General features: G+C 30.3%; 1 protein-coding gene across 2 annotated transcripts in view; it reads right to left on the reverse strand.

Annotated features, from left to right (window-relative positions):
* Positions 1-5,450, reverse strand: part of LOC140448502 (uncharacterized) — an 87,777-nt gene extending 82,327 nt beyond the window's left edge. Inside the window, exon 1 of one of the 2 annotated variants that reach the window (XM_072541586.1) lies at positions 5,277-5,450. The gene's annotated coding sequence lies outside the window, so the exon portion shown is untranslated. The remainder of the gene's footprint in view (positions 1-5,276) is intronic. The other variant, XM_072541585.1, reaches the window with a different exon arrangement.
* Between the last annotated feature and the right edge of the window lie 683 nt (positions 5,451-6,133).

Consider the following 6,133-nt stretch of genomic DNA (forward strand, 5'->3'; position numbering starts at 1 on the left):
GCTATTTGGAAACCAAGACTTTTCACTGCATTTTCGGCCAGTTCATGGGGAATATAAGGAGAGATGTTCGAAATTAATATTCTTTTTGTTGGGGAGACAAGTTTACGAATACTTACAGTAAGGCGTCCGATTTGAACGGTTGGATGGGATTTCAGAAGTTGATCAACGAGATTTGAGTTCACTAGATATATGCAGATCCTATTGTTAAATATTCTGGATGCAAAGGAAATATTTTTTGGTCCGATGATGTCACCAATGGCTTTAACGTAGTCTAGAAGTTTAAGGTTTTCTTCTGCGTGAAGAACTATCGCCTGTTCTTTTTTTGGAAAAGATGGTTTCGGTATAGATTTTGCAGCGGTTACGTATGAAAGAGGTGTAGTTGCTGGAATGTTGTTTGTAGCAGTTTGAAGGGCCATTGTTAAGGTAGAAACTGTAGGAGTATTGTTTATATTTGTACTGTCCATGTAAATACAGACAGTAACCTCGTTTTATTTCTCTTCTTTAACTAATTTTGCTATCCAAATTTGTATTAAAATCCATTGAATTGAATGGCCAGAAAGAACCAGCAGACTGGTAAAACCAGTCTCTGGTATGCACTTTGTATAAATTAAATATAATTTATATGATTTAATAATATAACAAAAGCAATACGTACAAAACTTGTCCAGAAATCACTTTTCGAAATTACACTATTAAGTCTAAATTAAACACTAATTACTACCGATAAGGCAAACTGGATTTTAATTGTACTTGGCACACGTCTTACTTGTTCGAGTGCTAGAACAGGAATCCCACTTGGAAGTTAAATAACATCAAAAGCAGGAAATAACAAATAAATATATTCTAGGATTGGTAAAGCAAGATCAGCGACTTGACACCTACACGGACTATTGTTGAATAATAAAATAAAATAAAAGAAGAATTTATAAAATAGTAATGGCAATGTAGGGCACCGAACTTTAATAAATAAATCAGAGAAACAAATAAAAAATTAAGGCCATCGAAATGAACTGTTGACAACTGCAATGAATGTCTCAAAAAATATTGCTACAAAAATATAAAAAATTTACTCTGTTCATTAGAAGAAAACTAGGTAAATCAAGACGGTCCTGAAGAGAAGGTGTCAAAGATGCAATGACCGCCAGAGGTTTAACAACTAAAAGTGCTTCGACAAACAAAGCTGAAAATTATGAGGCGAGAAACGGCACCAGCTCCAGAAGATTCACCAATTTTTTTATTAAATAATTTACAAAAGTCAAGAAGAATGAAAAGAAAACTTTGTGATTTTCAATTGATTGTCAAAATTTATCCAACCAAGGAAAAAATTGTAAAAACCAAGTATATTAAAATATTTTTAAGTACCTTCCAAATAAGCATGAGTAATTAAAATCGGGTAAGTAGTTTCGAAGATATAGCTGTTTAAAAACAGTCAGTTTTTCAAAGATGGCATTTTTATCATTTTTTGTAAACCCAATATTTTTTTCCTGATAATCTCAAATTGCGTAAAAATTTGGGTAAAGGTAGTTTTATACGAGTATATACAATTATATCTACTTATTGAATTTATTCTCCCAGATCTTTTGACCGCCTAAAAATTTAGCTTTTTGCTTCATAAGTAAGACATGTGGTCGAATCATTTCTCTCATCTATTTGATTATTCTGCAGTATCAAACTCAATAAATTTTTAAAATAGATAAAAACGCTAATTTCAATCGTTTGATGAATCGTTTATGTGTTCGAGAATTAAAGTTATGACAGTCTTAATTTTAATTTTAATTTGAGGTATTAAATACGTGAACTCTAAGTTTTCTTAAATTTTAAGTTTTTAGAAGGTGACGAAAATTTAAATTTAAAAAAATGCAGAGGGCTTTATAATACTATTAGTTTCATAAATATTAGAAAATAGTGTCAAAGACTACTTCAAGAGTTCTGCAGAGAAAATTGCACTTAAAATGAAAAAAAAAGGAAAAAATTTAATGTGATAGATTAAACTTTTTTTCAATATAATAAAGATCGATAAGTGTTATAAGGCCCTCTACATTTTCTAAAATCTAAATTTTTGTCACTTTCTTAAAACTTAGATTAAAATTAAAATTAAAACTGCCATAAGGTTCTTCATGACCTTAAAATTTAGGTTTTGACTTTTATAAATTTCAGAAAAATGAGATTTTCGAAAAATTGACTATTTTTAAACAACTGTATCTTCGAATTTACTAAATGGATTTTAAATTACCAAAAGTCGTTTAAAGGCATTGAATAATCCTTTAGTTAACTTGTTTCTATAATTTTTTGTATCATTTGGTTAAATTTGACAGTTAATTCAAAATCATCAAATTTTGATTGCTTTTGGTTCTTCTTGACCTACAAAATAAAACTTATTGTTTGCAGTTTTGTAAATTGTATCATCAAAAAGGTGAAAGGGCTGTTTTTAACCCCTTGAAGGGGCATATTTTAGGCCCAGTGGCACCTATAGGGCTAAAGATAGTCATAGGCTATTTTTTTAAGATAAAATGACATTCTAAGATTTGATAAAAATCGGCAGACCCCCCTTCAAAAGAAAAAGTAAAAATAGTGAGTATATATATAGAGGGTGTTTCAAAAAAAGGTAACCCCGTCTCTAGGGTAGGTAAAAAACTGAAAAATAATTGGGGTTTGCTTAGTAAAAAATTTTTGTAACGCCATCCGTTTTCAAGATACAGGCGCAAGAAAAAAAATTTACGCATTTTTTATGATTTTGCCGAAACTACTGCCAACATTGTAATGAAATTTTATACGAATATGTTTTGGAAGCTGATACATCCCATGAATTTGTTTTTATATCTGATTCTTATAGAGGGCGTAGTTACATGGATCGTACTAAGTATTAGTCAATATAACTTTTTTAAGAGTATAATTATTAAACAAAATTTCAAGTAAATTTAAACATCATTCAATTTTACACGAAAAAGGTACTCTTGGTAAAACTCGATACTGTGTACCGTTTTCGGAATATTTTGATTTGAAAATTATGAAGTAATAATTGATAGTGTAGTCTTTATAGATCTGACAAAGGCATACGATAGTGTACCACTTTCAATGCTTTGGGTAGCAATGGAAAAACAAGGAATAAGCAAAAAAAATATACAAGCAGTACAACTCTACAAAAATATGACGGCAAACATTAAAACTGGAAATAGATTAACTAGAGAAATTCCTATTAGTAAGGGCCTAAAGCAAGGCTGCTGCATAGCACCTACACTCTTCAAAATATATCTAAATGAGGCACTCTCAGTGTGGAGAAGAAAGTGCTGCAATATGGGCATCCCAATCGGAGATGATAGATTGTACACGATACACTTCGCTGACGGCCAAGCCATTCTAGCTGAAGACGAGAGTGATGTAGGCTACATGCTTAGAAAACTGGAAGATGAGTATACCAAATGGGGCCTCACAATTAATATACAAAAAACTGAGTACTTAGTTGTAGGAGAAAAACCAGAAAGCCTACAAATCGAAATGGGAACTATAAAACCAACAGACAATTTCAAATACTTGGGAGTCCAAATAACATCAAAAGCAGGAAGTAGCGAAGAAATACACTCCAGGATTGGCCAAGCAAGATCAGCTACCAGACAGCTACACGGACTATTATGGAATAAAAAAATAACAAAAGAAAATAAAAGAAGAATCTATAAAACAATAATAGAAAGTATTGGGCTGTACGGCGCCGAACTCTGGGAAATAAACCAAAGAAACAAATCAAAAATTAAGGCCATGGAAATGAACTACTGGAGACGATGTTGCCAGCTCACTAGACTTGATAAGGTGAGAAACGAAGATATTCGGAGAGAAATGGAAATCGATCTAGACATAATAGACACAATCGAAGCCAAAAGACTTAACTGGTATGGACACCGTCAGAGAATGCCTGAAAATAGATGGCCAAAAAAAATAGAAGAATGGACTCCGCCAACTAGAAGAAAACGAGGTAGACCAAGACGATCCTGGAGACACGATGTCGACGATGCAATGACCGCCAGAGATTTAACAACTGAAGATTGCTTCGACAGAAAACGCTGGAAATTAGGATGCGAGAAGCGGCGCCAGCTGTAGAAGACTCGCTTGATATATATATATATATATATATATATATATATATATATATATATATATATATATATATATATATATATATATATATATATATATATATATATATATATATATATATATATATATATATATATATTATATATATATATATATATATATATATATATATATTGATGCTGGTAGTAATGATAAAGTTCTAAACCTCTATTTTCTCCAAGTGTGCCATGGAAATCTGACATTTATTGATTGGTATGACGAAAAATCAACAATAATTAGAGTTTTGAAACCTTGTTATTTGTAAAATCAAATCAAAATGTACTCAAATGTTGAATACACTGACATGTTATTAACCTTAGGCAAATGTTTAGGATGTTCTCTTTTTCTTCAACGCCCTGTATCTTGAAAACGGATGGCGTTACAAAAATTTTTTACTAAGCAAACCCCAATTATTTTTCAGTTTTTTACCTACCCTAGAGACGGGTTACCTTTTTTTGAAACACCCTGTATATAGCTATATATGCTTTTTAATCCGGACTCTAGTTATGATATATTCCAATTTTAAAATATATCTAAGGTAAAAATTAAGCTAATGTAAATTTACATTAATTAGATCAAATTGGATTTAACACAATTCGCCATAACAATTTTTTGGGAAGATCAGGCAATGTCACATTTTAAATCCTGAGGTAACACAGATATATTTCTTAAGATGAGAGATTTTTACGTGTAAACGGTATAATAATTTTTATATATTCTTTTATAGAAATCTTGATTTTTATACGTCCTTTTCAATAAAAGTTCAAACATTTTGAAAGAGTAAGGTCATATATCGAGATACACTATGGTTATATCTAATAATAAAGCAAAAGAGTGAATAAATAAAAAACGAATATTAGCAGGGAAGGGTAAACAATACGTATGGAATTCGCAAAGATAAACAAAACAATTTTATTAATATAGATAGTAAATAATAACAGAAACTAGTAATACATACAGAATATAGACAGTAAATAATCATACAAGACCGAGTTCCAACATTTGCAATTTTTGGAAAGATATTTTAGATATTTAATAATAATCCTTTCAATATATTCACACCAAAATTATGATATTCTTCACAACAATGGAAATAATTATAAAAATATGGTTTCTTTTATTGCGAAAATATTATATTATATACTTACATTGACTGACGATGACACTCAAACTTAAAACACCCATACACAAAATAATCCAGGATATCGACAAAGTAAGCAAACTCTCAGCCGCGTCTGTCGGGCGCCAATTCTGATTTTGCGCCCGTAGGATTATGCGACATAACGCAAAAATTATGAAACTAAGATTTTATAAATTATGTTAATTTGAAAATGTGTTTTATGTTCTTGTAAATATTTTGTGCTTACATACAATGTAAGCTGCCAATGACAGTCGAAGTTATGCAGAACATATTCCAAAACGCCAAACCATTAATGTGCGCAATAAAGAAAATATTCGTAAATACACGAAAAAAAAGTAATAAACTGGGCGGTACAATAGACCAGCGCAAAGCTTCATAAATTTAATGTTTTCTGTATTATCTCAAACTGACCCAGAATTTTCCGAAAACGTGTACACTATTGTAATAGAAAATTTAGTTTTTCTTAATAATCTTTAATGAACAATAATTTGAATATTTATCAATGACAATATGTATTATATTTATATATATATATATATATATATACAGGGTGGCCCTTAACAAATTGTACAAAAAGAAACAGTAGATTATACACTTTAAAATATTACGATTTAAGCCAAATTGCTTTAATACAATGTTGATAGTAGGAAAGATACAGAGTGTTAAAATGCAATTTTAAAATTTTATTTTTTGCTATAACTTTCATGTTTGTAAACATTTATGTTTAAAAATTGACAACTGGGTACTTTTAAATATGAGAAATTATAGTTTAATGCACACTTTGATGTAACTGATAGAGGGCGCCACATATGCCGCATATGTGTTATAAATTTGCACTTAACTTTTTTGCTCTTTAAGTTACCT

The sequence above is a fragment of the Diabrotica undecimpunctata genome, chromosome 8 (genome assembly GCF_040954645.1).
Source record: "Diabrotica undecimpunctata isolate CICGRU chromosome 8, icDiaUnde3, whole genome shotgun sequence".
NCBI lineage: Eukaryota > Metazoa > Arthropoda > Insecta > Coleoptera > Chrysomelidae > Diabrotica > Diabrotica undecimpunctata.